The 21212-nt window shown below is 39.9% G+C and overlaps 2 protein-coding genes across 7 annotated transcripts in view; one reads left to right on the top strand and one right to left on the bottom strand.

Annotated features, from left to right (window-relative positions):
- doc2d (double C2-like domains, delta) overlaps positions 1 to 12941 on the bottom strand; it is a 48913-nt gene extending 35972 nt beyond the window's left edge. Inside the window, exon 1 of one of the 3 annotated variants that reach the window (XM_038713416.1) lies at positions 10991 to 12941. The gene's annotated coding sequence lies outside the window, so the exon portion shown is untranslated. Of the gene's footprint in view, positions 1 to 424; positions 689 to 10990 lie in introns of those variants that run through there. The other 2 variants (XM_038713415.1, XM_038713414.1) reach the window with 2 other exon arrangements.
- cabp4 (calcium binding protein 4) overlaps positions 10614 to 21212 on the top strand; it is a 28595-nt gene continuing 17996 nt past the window's right edge. Inside the window, exon 1 of one of the 4 annotated variants that reach the window (XM_038713419.1) lies at positions 10614 to 10662. The gene's annotated coding sequence lies outside the window, so the exon portion shown is untranslated. Of the gene's footprint in view, positions 10720 to 17497; positions 17646 to 21212 lie in introns of those variants that run through there. The other 3 variants (XM_038713417.1, XM_038713420.1, XM_038713418.1) reach the window with 3 other exon arrangements.

Here is a 21212-nt window from a genome sequence, read left to right as displayed (position 1 = left end):
CTAAGTTACAGTACTTAAACAGACTCTCTCGCTCTCTCTCTCACACACACACACACACACACACACTCACACACACACACACACACACACACACACATACTCACACACACACACATACGTGCGTTAAGACCCTACACACAGATAAAGACCCCAAACTGCCTGGTCTCTTCGTCAATACCTACACTCATTCAGTCACTGCTCTTATGTAACAACTCCCAAATTCACTGCTTGGGTACCAGCGTACAAATGATCACTTGCAGCATGTTGCTTACAAACTCAATTGCTCTCACCCCTCTTACATACAGCACATGCAAGCACATGTGTACGCACGTTCACACACACACACACACACACACACACACACACACACACACACACACACACACACACACACGCACAAATATAGCCATCCACAAATACGTACCCAGGGACAGTCTTCATCTGTGCCAGCACTCCATCTTGCCTGCTCTCACGTCCTCTGTCTCACACACTGAAGAGCATGCAGACCAGCTTCAGAGTCAATATATCCCGCTGTACTCTCTCTCTCTCCCTGTCTGTGTTCGTTTGTTCTCCTCCTCTCCTCTCCTCTCCTCCGCCCCTCCCGCTTTCCCTTCCCCTTTAGTTGTGACGTATCTGGTTAAAATCCCCATCAGCCGTTTGCAGACTGTGCATATAGTGCTGTCACTCACTTTCTCAGCAGTGAGGAGATTTCAGGAAACCCGGGAAAAAGGGGGGGGGGGGGCTGCAAAGAGAGAGAAAGTCACAGCAGAACAAGACAGAGAAACAGATGAGGAGACAAACTGACATCATACAGAGGCGCAGACAGACACAAAGACACACTAGCAAAATAAAACACACCGAGAAGCATATATATATATATATATATATATATGTACATATATACACAGTGGATGCAGAAGAAAATGGTTGTGAAAACATTGCAAGCACACACAAGGAAATATTGCCCTGGGATGAGAAAAAAATCCACCAGCTGAAGGACAGAGAGAGGAAATTAAATTCAACATGTTGACTGAACTGAACAAAATACTGCCAGATTACTTTGTGTTGGCTATCACTATGGCCAATATCAGCCAAGCATAATGGTTGTTTTTGTGTGTGTTTGTGTTTTGTCTGTATTCGTCCAACTGTGGCAGCCCTCGTAGTATTGGCCGACACCTGCCACAGTAATAAAATGAATCAAGGACAACAATACATCAATAACAGTGCTGGCTGACACTGCAGTAAATTACTGGTGGACACAAGAATGAATAGATGAATGAGAACACTAGGGAATGCATGCATGGGTATTTACAAAAAAACATGAGTGTATGTGTATCCCTAATGTTGTGTTTGGGATCGTGGAGACAAGAACATAATGTTTTATCAACTTGGCACTTAATTAGTTTTCCAGTTTTCTTTACGAGAATTACTTGAAAACATGATTTTGAGCTGATAACATGTTTGCTAAAGGGTGGCACAGGAGTGGATTTTCTCTCAAGGCATTTGGATTTCTGTTGTGAAAGTTTTATACCAGGTAAAAATTGTTTTTTATAAGAGGTTTAACAGGGAGTTTAACCTGTCTGAGGTGCAATTGATCCCAAACATAGGTAACATCACAACGTATTTTTTAGTCTATCAATGACTTTTTGGCAAACAAAGGACTATTTATTAGTTCATAGCCCATAGCCAATAAAAACATGCTTTATTTTGTCACCTTCATCAAATGTTTGTAGCAAAGGGAAGGGACACCACTTAAATATGTGCCTATGGGTTTAATGGGCTTTACATCAGAAGAGAAGACAACAATATTTGAAGGAAAAATATTGGCTGATTTTGCTATTATGCTTTTTTTTAAAGTAAAAGTGGGGTTTGTGGGTTTGAAAACAAGGAGGAAATGAAGCTTAAAAACAAGGGTCAAAGGGAAAAAATCAAAATAATTGAAATGAAAAAGCATGAACTTCAAGCTTCGAAAGATTAGAAATGGACATAAAAATCAAAGAAGAAAAAACTCATTACGAAAGTGAGTTAAAAACACATTTTCTTTGTCACATATAGCCAGAGAGCTCCTTTGATTATAGTAGAGAATTTATAAACATTTCAGTGACGTATTACTGATTGGAAAACCATCAGAGCAGTAAATTGATTACTATTTAATTTTCCACTGTTGAAAATTAACAGACAAGAAGCCTGGTAAATTAAATTAATGGTCAGCTGGAAGGAGGAGTGGGTAAATACATGTGGACGCATGTGCTTGTCCATTTGTAAACACTTTGATTTACTTTGGGCATCTCATTACTAACAGCATCACTTCATCAATATTGTTTTAACAGACCATTACACTGTATATTCATTAATTAGCAAAAGGAACATGAAGGCTAAATTATTTGAAATTAGATAAATGAATGCTAAGTCTACCAATGCCAAACTATAAATAGGTGCTTTAGACACGGGCTACTTTGGTCTTTGTGGCTTGAAATTAATGCATAAGTGCTGCTGAGTCAAAAGATGACAGAATCCTCTCATGGTCTGCATGGAGCTGGTTTCTACAGAGCTGCTCAGCCATTTGGTGAAAACGAAAATGCACACGCGTGAAACTGTGCATAGGTGAGTGCTTGCTCCACCCACAGCAGCAGTTATCAGGCAGCTACAGAGCTCTCAGAGCTGATCTGCTGACCACCAAAACTCTCAGACTCTCTCAAAGTGGCTGGAAACCCAAGAGACACACTGAACCGTACTGAGAGGGCTCTTACTGCAGTCTATGTTTAGGTGAGGGGTGATTTACACAGAATTACAGATTTCTTTTTGTTTTCAAAATCTTTTTATTTCCAAAAAGTGTAAAATAACCAGCACCTAGTAGTAAACATACAATTTCCTCTAGCCTTCTCTCTACTTGCAAATGCCCAAGTAAACTGCACTTTATGTACCTTACATCTTGTATTTTCAGAAGGTATCCTCAAGCTTTGTTAAATTGAAACATGTCAAGTTGTACTTGTGTGTATCTTAGAGGTTGTATTCAAGATAATTACATTGAAATTTTACTATTTGTGTGTTCTTTGATGCTTTTGCCTATCAAAATGGTACACTGTCAATAAAACTGAGTTTCATAAACATCTCAGGTGTGTACTTATGTTTACTTAGATTACACTTACAGCATATCATTGACCACCACACCTACATATGCACACACGCGCGCGCACACACACGCACATAGCATACTGTATAAAAAGGTACACACATACAAGTTGTGTATGAAAGAAAGAAAACCACAAAGACTCAGAGCCAAAAATTGTTCATATCCATTATGGATCACCTCTAGAAACTTTATCCAATAATGGGAACAAAAGGTCTTAAAAATACGTCCACAGTTATGTTTTTCCTAGAGTTAATTTTTCTAATGGAACAGCTTACAAGTTGGAGGAGATTAATTTTTCCAAAATGGAAGTAGGCATTTCTTAGCAATATATGTGATAAACTGCTTTTTCTTCAGATCTTCTTGAAAATTGAATTGAAAAACTCACATATTTTTTTATATACATTTAATAAATAGTAACTCAAGTTTAAATCAAATTTTATTTCCAAAACTGATTTATTGAAAGAATTAATTGAATTCCACAAACTTTTCATAACTGGGGTGACCACAAGTAATACTGGAGATTGGGGAGACCAAGACCCTGGGTCCATGAGGTTCAATCCTATTTTACCAATCCTTATTTTTTTATTGCACCGCATACATTTTGAAATGTGTTTATTTGGAAATTTAAAAAGCAGATAGAGAACATGGTAACATTTAAGAAAGAAAATTAAATCTTGAAAGAACATTTATTCTTATAACATTATTCTTCCTAAATGGTGAGTGGACAATTTACACATATATCTTATTTATAAGAAGGGTATAGTTTTCTTTGAACAGATAATTGAAATGCGGTGTATTATTTATTACCAAATATTTTAAAACCTGCCTTGTCGAGTGACAAAAGACAAGACCATGTTGGTGTCATATGTAAGAAATTTACATCCTGAATATCTTCAAATGTTCTCTATTGTACTTAATATATGTGACTTATAAATGTGATAGTGAACCTGTTATATATAGAATTATGTCATCTGCATATAGGGATATTTTGTATATTAATCTTCAGTCCCTTAATAATTATATTGTCTCATATGCATGGTGCCAGTGTTTCAATCACCATTGCAAAAAGCAAAGGTGACAATGGAAAGAAGGAAATGCACCACTGGTGATTTGATCCATCCAATGAAATTAGAGCCCACATTAAATCTACTAGTGCAGTGCCTTTTCACAGGGGGTGATGTGACGCCTCCCTGTGTGTTTTGTTCAAAATGTCTCACATTGGTTTCACCTAAAGCAGTGGTTGGCAAGAGGCAGCCCACTGGACAAATAAATAAATACTTTGCGGATCGTGCTGAAATAGATCTCAGTCATAAAAGAAACAGTTACTCGAATAATCAATTCCTCTTAAGTGATTGTGAAGTTTTTTTTGCAGCAATGCTTTATATCAAGTTGAATTGAGAGCTTTTACTTTGCAAAGTTCTTAAAAACATTCTATAAAGTCTGTGGCTTGCTTGACACACCTCTGAAAAAAAACCCTCAGGAAATGTGATTCCCCTGAATGAGAAGAGAAAGACTTTTCTCTGCCTGGAGAAGCTGGGGAAATGAAAATAAGCTTCCATTGGTAGATGGATGTGGATCAATCACCGGGATGCACACATCCCAGCACATGCTTTATTGTAACTATGTTAATTTGTTGAAGAGGGAAGAGACGGGGGCTTATAGGCTTGCTGCTGCAGAACTCCGCTCAGCACAGTTCTTTGCTGTATTTATTAATTTTCTACGTGTTGAATGTTCAAATTGCACCAAACTGCACTCCCTTGGATCTGCAGCAACACATCCACCACAGTAGAAGTCGATTGGATGAACGGTTCCTGACATAATCAAAATACAAACAGACAGACAAACGCACACACACACACAGATTCCCCTCTGTATTAGAGAGATGCAAAATGAAGAAAGAATTACAGATCTCTGATGTACTTCTGCAGAGGCTGGCTGTCCAAAATTACCCCCCAAAAAATCACGTCCTCTGTATTGTTTCAGGGAATTCAGGGGTTTTGGTAACCTTGGGGATTTTACACTCGCAGTTATGGGGGTATTTTTTAAGTTGATGTGAGTATTTTTAGACTCAGAAAAGTATTTCTTCACCAGATTGTTATTCCTGGCTACATGGTGGGGCCTTTTAAACAGAATGTGGATTTTTTTGTTGTGCAATAAATTGGTTAAAAACAATCAATGTTCACTCCAACCACCTCCGTACTCTGATTTTTTTGTTATTTAGATTCTACACCATCCCACTGTGTTACAAGCTGATGCCAAGGGGTCTTGACCATGTGTCCATATATGACGACTTGGGAGTGAGAAGGGGTTGTGCATTCACAGTGACAACAAACCACATGGATTTGTCTGATTTAACGTGTCCAGTCCAGTTCTAAGGAAGAAACGCAATCAATTGTGCTTGAAGAATGAAGTCTGGACAATGACGCTGCAGTATTGATCTTTCTCAGGGGTAAACATTAGGTAGTCTGTCAGATGGATATTTAACACAGTGGCATTGCTCATGAGCTCACAAAAGTGAATAATAGTCATCAGCATCTAAAGAAAGAAAAGGATGTGAGATTCAAACCAAAAGAGTGAAGTCTGATGATGTAGAAGTACGGATAGAGACACACGCATTAAAAATATTATTTAGTAATACTGCATTGTTTGCAAAAAAAATCAAAAACCCTGCCTTAATGACAAATAACAGAAAGTGTCAAATTCATCCAGCTGCCATCCCTCTGACTCCATGTAAGCATGATTAAAGCATTCACGTCGGTCACGAGTATAATATAAATAATAAACACCTAGAATGAGAGAGAGGGAGATTGGTGGGAAGGAGGGAAAGGGTAGACCAATTTGTGGAGGAGCATTCATCCAGTCCTTCTGCATGGCAAGATAATCTCCTCCCATTACTACTGCACAAAGCAGTGCAGGTTTTCCATTAAGTGTACAACCACAGCCTCCACAGCCTCTCAGCCAGCCATTAGCTCTGAGATTAAGTAAACCTCTATTTACATACTGTGGCACTAGCACATACTGAATATTTCAACATTTGGCACCACGCAAGATGGGAAATTGCATACATTTTCTGATTAAGATCAAAGAAACTGCTCACCCTATCCTACAGTCGTCCTTGAAAGTATGTGCAGACTTATCTTGAATTCTTGATTAACTTCTCTGCTTCTTTTACAAAATGCAGTCTGTGATGTAAGAACCTGTATGTAAGGCAAAATGGGATTTAATGCGATTGCTGATATGAAATCAGTATACTGTATATCCTTGGTTTTTGTTTTGACTTGTATACTTGTACATGGTTTCATGGAGTGACACTGCTCCCTTGGTGTTCTCCAGTTTTGTTATAAGACTACAGTCAGGCAAGTAACTAGCGGTGGCGTCAACGTTAGCTGTTACCCTACATTAATCCATTACTATGTTTTTTGCCATCACCACAATTTATGAAAGAAAGACAGCTAATGCTAGCTAGACCCTCTGCTTTCTACAGTGTGGGACAAACACAACACTGAGCATGCAGGAGTTGTCTCTTATTATGTTTCCACCCACCTGTTTTTATGCACATTTTCAATTTGTGTATAAAAATTTGTAAGTGGAAATAATTTGAAGATAGTTGCATAAAAGAGTTTATACTTGGCTGAGGTGGAAAAAAATACCTCAAAGTTCAACAGAAACAACCAAATAAATCATGAAGCAGAAACATCATTCAAGCCTCCACTGCACTGAGGAGATGAAAGATTGCGACAGATGAAAACATCAGATCTGTGTAGAGTGATGAGGGGACTTTCACGATCCTCAAATTAATACATGAAATAAACATAAATATCATATTTGCATAATGTTTTTCATGGTTTGAAGTTTGCCTGGATCTCTTTAAATCAAATTTCATTTTGACTTTAAAGCAAGACAATATAACAGCAGAATATTTCTTCTTACATACTCTCCCTTTAAGTAAAGTATATTATATATCTTTCCTGATGAGCGCAAGTTGTGAATAATGCTAATTTTCTGTTGAGTATCTGACTTGTGTGACTTTTGAGGTCAGAAGAAGAATCAGACATCGTATCTCACAATGACGTCAATCACAAGAAATTGAATGAATTTAATGGGGTGTGATGCTGGCAAGTGCATTTTTTAACAGGTGGCTAGTTGTTGATGTTCCCCTGGGGTGGCAGTTGGTGTCACAGGTGCTACTTGCGCTCCACATCACTCTGCTTCAGGGGAAATCGTTGGTCGTGTTGGCAGAGAGTGCTGTTCTGTCAAGGTGCATTATTCTTCTCACCACGAGCTACGTCTCCAACTTCAGCCCTGCATGGCTTCTGGTCTCGCGCAAGAAGCAGCTCCCTCTGTTTATCACCAACATCATCGCCCACTTTCACCTTTCCCTCATTTTATCAGTCCTCTCTCTTTCTTCCTCTGATGGCTGTTCTAACACAGACAGACACACACAAAAAGGAACAGATGTGTGTGTGTGTGTGTGTGTGTGTGTGTGTGTGTGTGTGTTTTAATCTAAATTCATACACAATGTCGCCGAACAAGTTTTCATTTTTCTAATGTTTTGTGACAGGCCCAGCCAGCATTCCAAAAGAAAGAATGACCTCTGTCAAATAAAATGACAGATTGACGGAATGATATTCCCTCAGGTTAAATCTGTTATTTCATTCTTTGTTTATATTATACTTCTCTTGCCCTTTTTCGGTTTATGTGTGCTCTTGGAGAAAATGGACAAGTCTCTCTGACATTTAGGTGATGTTGTTTTGGTCTCAATTCCAAGTGTCCATGTAGCAAGTTAGCACACGGTTGAGTTACAAACATGCAATTGGATTTGAAGCGTAGGGACGGCAGGCAACTGATCGAGGTTGCCATATTTCTTGTTTTATCTCCCATGAGGTTGAATCTTTCTCATGCTGAAGCTGATCTCCAACCGCTGCTGTTCCATCTTTGAAGAAGCACTAACCCAGCCACATTATTTGCCACTAACCCAATTAGATCGTGCAAAGTTCCTGTAATTCGTATTTTTCTCTCTCCTCTTTCCCTTGTTCAACCTTTTCTTTATTTTTTTTTCTTCTGCTCCCTTTGATGAATGGCTTTGCTTTTAGGACAAATGACAGCTCCGTGATTAATTGTGTGTTCTCTTTCACTCTTCTGCCTTCTCACTTCACAAGAAATATTCTATCGTTACCTGGGTTTGCCTCATCAGCATATTCCCATAAATAAAAGAGGGGGAGAGGTTGGAATGGAGCGTAGAGGGGTGGAGGGAAGTGTGGCCCAGAGGCAGGGCAGTGGGCATGAAATGGAGGGGTGAAAGGATACAGAGGGAAGGGGAGAGATAAACTGCTCCAGATTGAATGTGAAGACAGAGAGAGAGAAGGAAATGAAATGAGAGTGAAATGCAACTGTTAAAGACTATAACATAGACAGATGACTACAGAGACTATGCAAAAAATTCAATAAAAATATAGATAGATAAGAGCAAGAAGAGACATGAATTAAAAACAGGGGGATATAAAATGATGAAAAAATGTGGGTTGTATGAGGATGTCAGAACAAGTTCCACAGTAAGAAATTAAATCCATAGATAAACCTTAAGATCCCAAGTTTTTTCATAATTTGAAGAAAACTGGCCCCCACTATCACACAATAAAAGGAGTGTAAATGTGGTGCAAGCCAGGAGAACAAACAGCAGAGCAGGAGAAGAAGGATTAATACAGGGACATATTGAAATGGAAGTGATTATGGCAAGGTGTGCAGCCAGTGCCCTGTGGCAGTTGTGCTGTGCTTAATGAGGCAACAGTGCAGGCAATTAGTTCCTGATATGACATTATCAGTCACCAATAAGAGAACACATTATTAACCATGAGACCCCTTCAATAGCCTATAATCTTCTGTCTTCCGTGTTCTTAAATACAAGTACATCTTTCTCATCACTGAGGAGTTCACTTTTATTTTCCTCTCTGAAACATGCATAGGGCCCAAATATCATTAACAAGTGTGCAAGCTAAATGTTACACCAGGAAAAGTCAACCCTGTCTGCAGAATTTAAATTATGTAATATGCAACAGCAAATATTTTTATAAGGAAGCACAAATTACGTTTTTTACATCATGAGGAAACATTATTAATTAACGTATCTGGCGTGTGAGCATGCATGCATATTTGGAAAAATGAGGTATCACTCACTACCCAAGATGGCATTCTTAAAATATCATATTGACCCAAACATAACACAATATTTTTCTATGGAATTACGTGAAAAAAGTGTGGATCATCAAATATATTTGAATCAAAAGAGACTGTTGCCATATGGTTTGTTTATAGCCTTATTGTTGCTAGGCAGGTGAATGTCCATTCGTAGCCCTAAAACAGTTTTGTTAGTCCAGTTTAACCTGCGGCACTAATTAACTGTCATACAAATAACTGGGATTAAAGATTTATTTGTATTTTTCATTTTATTCCATTCGTATAGTACTAGCATCTTTGGCCAACACCTTTTTGCTGCAAATCCAACAAATCACCCAAGTTTTCTGGTTTTCTTTTTCATTTAACTTGTGTTTAGCTTTGCAACTTAAATCCATGTTGTTCATTTAAATGGCTGCTCACTGAAATTACGAGTGGTTTCCAAAGGATTGTCAAATAATCTTCAAATAGTTTGCACGTATGCACGTTCTAAAGCTATAATTCACCTCTCGTTCTGATGCACATTCTAAATAGCTTGTTCTAAAACTGGTGTGTAGCCTGACGTAATGTAACGAAAAAGCAGTTCAAGATCAAAACTTCCACAATATTGCTAATAAAGTTTTACTCTTGCTTTGGTGTTTTTTTGTCCTTTTGTCGATAAAGAGCTTATGTGACAAATTGGTGACATAATTACATTACACATTACATAATGATGTAGATATTGCATAAAAGATCAGCTTTTTGGTGTGATTACATCACATTATGGTGTGTTTAAATCTACTTCAATTAAGCAGCAAAGGACTGTCTGTAAACTATAGGCAGCATAATTATATATTGTCTCATATGAGTTGAAACAACCTGCCCAATAGCAGTAAGGTCTAGACAGCCAGGCTCTTTTTATCCATGTTATTTTTATTGATATTGAACAAATAATAAACAAATATGGTGCTTTTTACCAGCGGTATTCCCTTTACACAGTACCAATAAAATATTTCTTATAATATTTCTCTCAACTTAAACATTAATATAATCAAATCAAATATTAAACCAAAGCTATTTGCCACTGCCAGGGCATTATCTTTTATCTAGCTTGTTAAAACAACCATCAGAGTCCAATTTTTTTTTTTTCTGAACAGGTATCTTTTATCAGGGAGCAGCAGAAACAGTCTGTTCAGTAGGGTGGGGGGTGAGGGACACAGGGTGCAGATGTTGGTTTCGGCTGTTTGAGTTGTTTGATAGGCTGCGTCATTAACAAGCAAGCGGCTCACCTGCTGCCGTGATAACGGATCGCGTGTGGAAAAATATGGAAAAAAGATGACAGCGTAGTCTGCCGAAGCCTCCCTCTACTGCTTGTTTGGGTGGGTGATTTGCAGGCTGATCAACATCCCACCCCTCCTGTGACCCATGGTTTGACTGTAAGTGTATTCAGAGCCAGTGAGCAAGGGACTTTCAAACTAATAATAATAAAATAAAAACTGCGTTAACGTGCGATAAAATAATTGTCGGCGTTAATTAATTAATGTGTTAACGTGATAATAACGCGTTAAAGTGCCCAGCCTTAATTTAAACAAGACCCTTGGTAAAGGTTAGAGAGATCATTGTTTTGGTTAAATACAGAAAAAGTCAACTGACTGGAAGCACAAAGAAGACTGTGTTTACTTTATCAGCATGTAACCATGATCTTACCCTAACCTTAGCATGCAGGACGTGTACCCTGGTCTCCAGTCTCAAAGTCCTGCACTTGGTACTAATGTGCTTCCATCAAAATGTGGCCTCAGAAGCAGCACGTCCGAGATTTGGCTTCATGCTGCTCAAAAACGGCACCACTGCTTCCAGCCAAGCCAAATACAAAAGTTGATTTCCACTTAAGTAAACAATTCAAAGGTCTACACTCCATTGGGAGCTGACTGGTGCATGTAATGCGACAACATTATTGCACTCCCTTGTCTTTTTCTGTGGAGGTAAGGGGTGAAATAAGTTTCCACTTCTTCAAAAAGCAAAGCGCTAAATAAGGGCTTTGGTTGGACGCGCTAAGCATATTTGAGCGTGGCGAGGGTCTGATCGCACAGGGGAATAGGTTCCTCAACGCTTTCCCACTGCAGTACTGCCTCGCTGGGCAAAGAACAGGTGAAGAGAAAGGGGGACAAAGTGAAAGAAACATAGAGAAGGGAAGAGAGCTTGAAAATTAGATTATGCCTTATCTGCAGTTTTTGTTTTCTCATGAGCACAAGTTTTTTTGCTCTACTTACTGGACTGTCATCTACCTATTTAAAATTGCTTCATTAGACCTACAAGTCATGCATGTGAAAAATCACAGTTTTTTATTAAAGTGACAAAACATAGTGATTTAGCATTTTTACGCATTTCAAAGCAAGTTGTGACATTTAAAGGAGTCATAGGTTGTGCATCAGAATTTTCCAGTGAAGTGAGACAAAGTTCAGACACTGACCCCTGCAGAGCAAAGCAAAATGCCAAGGAAAGGATCAACAGAGTTTGTATGGACAGTTACACCTCTTTCTTGGTCAGAGGGACCGAAGATTGTCATTTATGTTGACAAAATTCTGACCTTGTTCACAGGTTAAACTTAAGGTGTCCTTTCAGCAAGAATAGCGAGTATGTTTGAAACAAGTCAGCAGTCAATGAACAGTGTGGCGTTCAATAGGAAATGGCCCCAGGAACTAACAAACAGCAGTGAAGAGTGAAGGAAACACTCTGTGATGAAAGGATGGACAGTACAAAGGATTGTGTCACACACACACACACACACACACCCACACACACACACACACACACACACTCACACACGCACTTACCCACTATCACTAAGACAGCTTTACAAAGCATCTTGAGATTAAATCTGAAAAAGTGAATCCACTGCCATTATACCGGCAACTTTTAACATCCTATCTAGTAGGTGGACTAGAGGCTTAAAAGGGCTACATTTTTATTCAGTTGCTACGTATTCCAGGTTAAATAACCTTTTTTCACATTCTTCTTCCGCTGAAATGAATATCCAAAGATGCCATAGTTAAATAACTGCAACATTACTGTACATCATGTGCAAATTTTCTGAATGTCAAATGCATAACCTGTATACTAGGGCTATCCCCGACTAAGGATTTACATAGTCAAATCAGATCGTCAAGTCCTGCCTATAGTTGAATGATAGTCGAATCATGTGTGTTTTTGTGCGCGGCGACTGCGAGCCGGGGGTGAAGGGGGGGATAACACATGGTGATTAATCTTGAGAAGCTGCAGAGCTGCAGTCTCTATTCATTCAACGTAGACTGTAAATTTCCAGCTAAACTCAGTCTTTTTAAAGACCCTTTTCTCTCTCTCTCTCTCTCTCTCTCTCTTTCTCTCTCTCTTGCCATTCACACGTCTTGTGCAGAGTTTTGCATGCATTCCGTGCTGCCGACAACTGCATGCGCGACGCGGTTCCTCGCCAGTCTATTTCAAGTAGCCGGCTATTTAAAAATTATAAAATATTCTTTGTGTAGTTAATCAATGGTGATAAATTATCCTAAAGTCCTGCGAGGTGCGGGACAACACCAGCGAAGCTGGGGGTCAATCTCTTCAGCAAGTGTTCCTCTTCTGCCACTACATACACGCTACGCCTATACTTGCGCACTGACAACCCAGGGTTAGGGTTACAATTTTGGATTTATTCATGCACTTTAAAAACATTTATTTTAACATTTATTTATTATGACAGTTTTTTCTTTTTTACATGTTTATTTACAGCATTAAACTTTGAAATATATATTGTAATAGGCTGTATATTAACTTATTGGGAGAAAACTGGTAGTTCTATGTAAATTCAGATGTTGAGCACCCCCACATCGCCAAAATGGCATCATCCTTGTTTCACTGTGAAGCTTCGACTGTGAGATTGACAGTTGAATCAGGCTCCGCCCATCGAAGCATCAAATCTTCGACTATTCAGGGTCAGCCCTACTGTATACACTAGGGCTGAAACGATTCATTGATTAAATCGATGACTAAAATGAATCAATGCAAATTCTTTGCATCAACGCTTCGTTTAATCAATGTAACTATACAGCACACTGTTTCTCAAGGACATTTATTACTGTTGCGCTTACGCTTCGAACACGACGTGATTATTATGGCGCTGTTTGCAAAGTGGAGGAAGAGAGAGAAAATAGCGAGGGACAAAGACGAAAGTGTGCAAAGTATGGGATTATTTCAAGCTCAAGAAAACAACAACTCTGTAATGTTACCGTCCGTCCATCGTAAAACAAAATTGATGTCGCCTCGGCAACGGCACGCTGAGCAGAAAGCACCCGGTGTTCTGCCAGCTGACCACAGACAAGGTAACAGTAACAGCAACTTTAGCAATTAACTGAAATCATGATTGATTGTTCAGTTGAAAGCTAACCAAAGTAAACCGCAGTCCTCAGCTGAAAATGTGCACACGTGCGTTTGTTGTTCTCCTTTTTGGGCCATGAGTTGTAACCTCACAGTCATGAGTTAACTGGGTGTCGGGGAGCTGCACCTTTTAACTCACCTCCAGCTCTCTCTGTAGCTCAGACAATCCCTGCTACCTGCGCGTGCTAATCCATCCTTTCAGCCAGATTCTTTGTCTTTATAACTGTTATCTTTATAATAACAAACAACAGCTGTTTCGTGTGCAGGATCGCTCATTTCCAGTTTCACATTTCATGTGTGTTTTCTTGACTAAACGTGGTTTGGAGAGCAGCGTCGGGTGACACAGCTGCAGTCAGCTCGTGTAGTGTGTGACACCCTGTCAGTGATCAGTCATGTAGTGTAAATGCCACAACGACTTTAAGATCCCTTTCACATGACAGCAAGTTGTGTAGTGTGAACCGCATGGCCATCGGCCGACGCTGAAAGTCGTGTAGTCTGCACAAGCCTTTAGTATAACTTGTATAACACTCGGGTGATGTTTGTGTTTGCAAACAGCTGTCTGGTTGTTGGTCTGATGATTGCTGTATGACACTATGAATTTCCGAAAGGACCAATAAATATCTATCAGCTATAAACATGCACAGCTGATCCTGTTACGGGGCCGCCGCCAAGCAAAAGTACTTCTTAAACGACGCATCGATGAATCATTGAAATAATCTATAGACGCTTCGAATACTAAAATCATTGTTAGCTGCAGCCCTAGTATACACATTTCCACCAAACTCAGTATGGCATTTTTGGGATCTTTAGGTAGAAGTCCAATGAGAGGTGAGTTGTGCTATCCCATGCTCCAAACAGTGACACATTGTTTTATATCATACTGATTTTATTTATGAGGGGAGAGCTTCCTGGCTTCCTTTGTTTCTGTCCTGTGTGTTACGTTTGTCCTGCCGTGGCATTTATTCAGCAAAAGAGAGCCTAGGAATGGCCTTACCTACAATATAACTATAAAGTCCTGACATTACGTCTGGGCTTAAGCCTCTGTCCTACTAGCTGCTGTAACTCAAAGCACTCTGTCATAGAGCACTTCTTTCTTTTGTCTTTATGAAGTGTTCCTTTGGTTTACTTTACCTTTGTATATTTTAACTAAGGTAAACAATGATTACTTTGTGAGCATGAAATAAACTACAGCTCCTATGAACATTTAAAAGCACAGCAGCATGGGGACTTGTAACTGGATTTCTTCCACAGCCTTAATATTCACCAGTACCTCTTCTACAGTAATTTCTTTTACTTTTGAGATGTAATCTCTGCTGTCTAACCACGACCCATTGACTAATCCACGGACTCACCTCGTTGAGCTGTGAAATTTAATCGGCAATGGTGGAGGCTTTACGGGAAATGGTGTTCCTTAAAGGCCACTAAAAGCAGAAAAATCGAATAAGCATATTTATCATCTTTGTCTAGACAGTAAAGTGAATAACATGACATACGGACGAGTAAGGAACCAATCAGACAATTTGCCTCCAGGCATGCTGTTTCTGTTCAAAACATTGTAACTACTGGTGGTAAAAACAAATGGCTCAGGGTATCCAGCAACAACCACCACCAGTTTGTCCTCCATGATTGTTATTTCCAAACTTTGTCGTCACTACCACAGAAGGCCTGCATCTTGCTTCATTCATTAAGTGCCAAAAACTGGCGTTCATCGAATGGCTCAACTTGGTGCAAAAAACACTTTTGAATAAATAAATGTTTATTTAACTTACCAGTTTAAATTATATTAATGCTTAAAGTCATGCATAATAAAGGATGTGGCTGCTTTGAGTGACAGCGGGGTGCCTTCTCAGGTGGTTAGCCGCTAAGTGGTTCAGCAACTTCATTTGGCCAGCCTCAGATCCACCTCTTTGCCTATGTTTGAGTCTGGCACTGCCAAGATGGCGAGGGCCGGAGCCTCCAGGAGCCACGTGACATTGAACTTCACAATATCTCTTCAGAAACCTATTGGGGATGTCAAGGACACTATGTTCATGTTTCTATGTTCTATGGTCTCATCCATATCCATAAAACTCAACTATGCTGTCTTTTTGTAAAACGTTCTTGTTGCAATCTCTGCTGTCTAAAACATCTACAGCTACATCTACTCATCTCTGTCTTGCAGTTATTCTAGACATGTCTGACAATATGACTCGCCTCTTCCGTCAAGCCGTGACGTTTAGGCCATAAATGTCTGGGGCTATTGGGAAATGGTGTTCATTAAAGGCTGCAACAAACCATCCATTTTCAATAAACAACAATATTAGACCGTAAAAAAACTACCATCTTCTCTGAATATACGAAGCAAGACACAAGACAAACGGTGCTTTGTTCCAAGGCTGGATTTTTAGTTTTCTAAAAAGGTTTTCTTACTTCTGGAAAAGACCTCGGAAGTTACGTTTTCGTTGGCTCTCTATAGGCATGGTATTTGGTCAGAAACAAGTCATCAAGATTAAGGTGTTCCTTGTCTGGCCAGACAGGTATAAATTGTAGTGAACAACGGTGTGGATTTGTGCATTTTATATTGAATAAATTTGGAGCTACTCTAAATTCCTTTCAAAGTTGCTTTCTCTAAGTGCTAGCCCCACCATAAAACTGGCACCTTTTTGATCCCGAAGCTGATAACGCGGGGCCTGACTGTTAAACTGACAAAGGGACACAAGCCAGCCATTAGCATTTCCCTGAACATAAACATCAAAACTGCCCCCCCCCCCCCACACACATGTTTCCGTGGCAACTGACCTTGCTCTTTGTTTATTATCCCATCAAAGGGATACTCCTTGTCTCACCTAAGTGTGACATAATCCAGGACAGCCGAACTTTCAATGTAAAAAAGACTGCATTCTCCAAAGACTCAAAGCATTTAATTAAGTTTAATTAAATCTTTAGTTACCTGATTACGTTTGCCTCTATTTGAGTGGTTATGTTAACATGTTGCTATCCGTTGTTGATATTAGTGCTGAAAAGAAAGTTGCTTTTGCAGTGTTTTTATTTTCAGCAAGACACTCCTTCATCTAATGTAATCAATGCTTGTTCATAATACTTTCCTACAAAATTCCTTTAGAAATGATGACAAAGGAATGTTTTACTATACTCTTAACCGCCAGCTTGAATTTAAGGATGAATCAACAATATCATCATGTAACCTGAGCTCCCCCAAGTGGACAAAATAAGTATTACATGCCCTCGTTGGAAATGCCATTAAATGTATAAATATCCTGACCAATAATGTGACAATTGTTTCCTGTTACCAAATGCCTAGAACAGTACAACCTTGGACCATTGAGGTTCGATTGTGGAAAATATTTGATTATAATACGCACAAATAGATCTCTTTTCTTTTTAGACATTAAGTTTAGAGAAGCAGTCCCCTGGGAAACCTGAGACGCCCCCTGGGGAACCACGCCCCAGGCAACAAAAGAGCGACACGCGACCTCGCTTCGCTCTCTTCTCTTCGCTCCTTGCTCTCTCCGCTGCTCTGCTCGGCTCTCTGTACGCTTCGGTACACGTCGGCGTGCCGCGCCAGGCAACGTCCTCAGAGTCGACCAGCGAAACAGGCCCTTCTGTTTCGCTTGAAGCTACACACGTGAAGTGCCGAGACATCGATCAGCCCTTCAGTTTGTTTTTATTTTCTTTATTTCTTTTGTTTGTTAAAGTTATCAGTCCGTTAAGTTACACTGGACTAATTCGACCATGTTCCATTTTAAGCCTTTTTCGTCAAGCCAACTTCACCGAGGTCAGACCAAGCCACGTGGTCTCGCCAGCTGCAACGAAGGAAACCTGAAAACAGCCGAATTGCCAGACGGAGGAGGCGTTTTCAATCAGACACGGAGAACCCCGGAGAATCCCTAGCAAAAAGCCAGGATCGGCAGCTAGCGTGGGACCAGCAAAAGGCCAAGCAGGCCGCCGACAAGCAGTAAGACTTAACACACATTCTGCAGTCAGGGATGTCCCCTCTAACTCCTAAACTCATAGTGTTAACTTACTTTCATTAGTTTTCCTATGCCTTATGAGTCAAATGCTTCCCACAATCGAACTCCATTTCTCATTGTTCAGCAATTGTTTATGTTCCCTGTATCCAACCATCTTTTTATCACAGTAGTTAGAGAATAAATTCACTGTAATATAATCAAGAAATGTGTGTGTTTCCTATTTCTCCATCCCTGCCAAGAGAATTGACCCTTTAGATATGAGACTGACTGATTGATTTAAGATAATTGAGCGATTATTAACTAACTGATCACTAGTAATAATTGTACAATTATTAAAACTACCTAGAGGTCCGGAGACTCTAGGATTATAACAACTCCGGTGGTGCCCTTAATGAGGAACATTATTTGATTTTATGAATAATAAAATTCATAACTGGGTATCAATTCTCATAAATTTATTAAATTGCATAACTAAATTTAGGTTTGCTACAAAATGTTTACCCTATTGCCTCTTTGTCAGTTTGTTATCTCAGTGTGCTCATGCCTGTAGTGCAATTTCCAATGTGGACCTACAAGAGCTCCATTACTTTGTCCTGTTAACTGTTAAATGTGTTCACATTGAAGTTAAAGTAGTTTGCTTTCCATGGACATTGAAATTCCCCACTGTAGAAACTTTGGAACATTGACTAGAATTTGTAATATATGGGTTTGGCAATGCTGTGAAACATGCACCTGTAATGATGGACCCACTGGGTGGTTGATCAGGGTTAAAAAAGGTTTAATGATTTAGCATCTTGAATATAAAGTCATTCAAACCAAAATAGATTGAAATGACATATAAATTCATCTAGATTCATATAATGGTTCATCTGCCTCCCCAACATAAGTGCAGTAACACAATATCAATCCCCTTTTTGTTCTTGAGGACAGAGACAGCCAGTTACATCTCTAATCCCAACATATTTAGCTGGATAATCACCTTTGATTATATAATCCTCATGTTAGGTAGGGCTTCATACAATAGAGATACACCTCATTCGCATCTATCAGCCAAGACAAACAATCAGATTAAATAGAATTTACATAGAATAAAATCTATTTCTTCAATTTCTTTTGGTGGCTGAAGAAGGTAAGATCGTGTAAAAGTGTATTTTGCTGTACTGATGATTTGTAGTGAAGAGTCAGCTTGTTTTACTCATGCATGTTTTAATAATGCAAAACAACTGGAATCAGCTATGGTTCATTTGTAATAGGCGAGCCTTGTACAGAGCATGTCTAAGGTAGCCACTCAAATGCGACTGACAGACGTCTCTTCCCTGCTTTATAATATTTGTGTACTGTGTGATCAACTTTTGTGTCTCTACATACATATGTGCTGCAGGACCCCCTTGAAAATTGATGATACATCTCAAGGGGTTATCCTGAAATAAATTCAGTTCAATTCAATTTGATTATCTGGATCTCGCGTATAGTTTGCTTTAAAAGCCAACAGATAGCCAGCCCAGTGTTTGCTTTTGTTTTGGTTCAATATTTGTGCCCCCGTTGCTTACTACAATGCAATCACATCAACAGACTTATTTAAACCATCTCCACCCAGTCATTATCAGGCTACTCAAGGAGGAAGAGATTGTAATTACACAAGAATTATACAAAGCAGTAATAAGGAGGTTGTCCCGAATGAAGAGATTGGAAAAGATGTCTGTGAATGAGAAAAATATCTCATTCTCGGCCTCTGTTCCGTCCTCTCTGCACCAATACTGAAGGCGACAGTCTCATTTCAGAGCCGTGACATGAAATCAGTGCTGGGGGGTGGGGTTGGGTCGGGGGAGGTTGGAGGAAGTGGTGGAGAGGTGTTAAGATAGGTGAAGATAAGATGGAGTGCCAGACCCGATTGCATTACTATCGGTTGTTTATGGATCAGACACAGGCTTGTTTGGCCCTCTGGGATTGATTGCCTTCTGACTGGACAGCAGGCGAATGGAAAGATAATACGAAAACAAAGAGAAAACAGAGGGAGAGTATAAAGATGAGGGAAACCTCACCTGAACTCACAGCCAATCTGAGTGGAGAGGGCGTTTTTTCTTTCTGTGGCTTTGTATGATGTGTTTTTTTACTTCTGCCAAGGAGATTAATTTTTGTTCCCATTTGCTGGTCTGTTTGCAGGTTAATTAGAAGGCTATCTCGAAAACCATTCAACAGATTTCAATAACATTTGGTATAAATTTAGGCACAGGAACAAGTGATTTGATTTTGACAATTTTCTGTGAACAGATAACAGAAGTCCTTAAAGGGGAACGCCACCAATTTGACACATTAAAGGCTGTCTGATGCTGTGTGAAAAGCAGTGTATAAAGTCTTTTGTGACTCTGGCGGGAGCTCCACAAAGCCTGATAAATTACTTGAAGTTATGTCACTTGAGTCGGCCTCATTAGGGTCTGAAGACTACAAGTTTGAAAATGAAAACAAATCTGGGGGTTTATAGTTAGAAAGGAGTAAGGTTACCAGCCCTCAGCTTGAGGCTACACTAGCCAATATATCACCCAAATCTCAGATGTAGTTTCATCAAAAATGTCTAATACAACCTATTTTTCTGATTTCCTGATAAGGATCTCCAGCTGCTGTGTGAATAATGGCTCTTGTCTGTCAGTCGGTCAGAGCATCTCTAAAACAGCAGCTGTTGTGTTCCCAGTCTGCAGTGGTCAATATCTAACAAAACTAGTCCATGGAAGGAAAAGCCTTGAACCGGTGACAGGGCCACGGATCAGTGACACACGTGGGGAGTGAAGGCTGGCCCGTGCGGTCCGATCCGACAGACGAGCTACTGTAGGACAAACTGCTGAAAAGGTTGATGCTGGTTCTGATAGAAAGATGTCAGAACACACAGTCTATCACAGTTCATTGTGTATGGGGCTGCGTAGCTGCAGAACAGTCAGGGAGCCCAAGCTGACCCGTGTCCACTGCCAAAAGCAGCTGCAATGTGCACATGAGCATAAGAACTAGACCACAGAACAATGGAAGAAGGTGGCCGGGTGTGTATGTGTCGCTTGCCTGGGGAACATACGGCACCACGATGCGCTATGGTAAGAAGGAAAGCCGATGGAGGCAGTGTGATGCTGCTGGGAAACCTTGGGTCCAGCCATTCATGTGGATGTTACCCTTTCGTGTAAACAGTATTCCCTGATGGCAGTGACCTCTTTCAACATGAAAATGGTTCAGGAATGGTTTGAGGAACACAACAAGTTGAAGGTGTTGTCTTGGCCTCCACATTTCCCAGATCTCAATTCAATCGAGCATCCATGGGATGTGCTGGACAAACAAGTCTAAACAATGGAGCCCCCAGCTAGCAACTTACAGGACTTACAGGATCTGCTTCTGCTTGGTGCCAGATACCACAGCACACCTTCAGAGGTCTAGTGAAGTCCATGCCACGACAGGTCAGGGCTGTTTTGGTGGCCAAAGGGGAACCTACACTATGTTAAGCAGATGGTCATAATGTTAGGGCTGATCGGTGAATGTGACGCTACAGGAACACCATCAGTATGAATGGCCAT

Source organism: Micropterus salmoides, unplaced genomic scaffold, assembly GCF_014851395.1.
Source record: "Micropterus salmoides isolate LMB-PRFRI ecotype aquatic unplaced genomic scaffold, ASM1485139v1 Ms_hic_scaffold_12, whole genome shotgun sequence".
In the NCBI taxonomy this organism is placed as follows: domain Eukaryota; kingdom Metazoa; phylum Chordata; class Actinopteri; order Centrarchiformes; family Centrarchidae; genus Micropterus; species Micropterus salmoides.
Note: the sequence above shows the minus strand (reverse complement) of the source record. Positions and strands in the feature narration are given on the sequence as shown.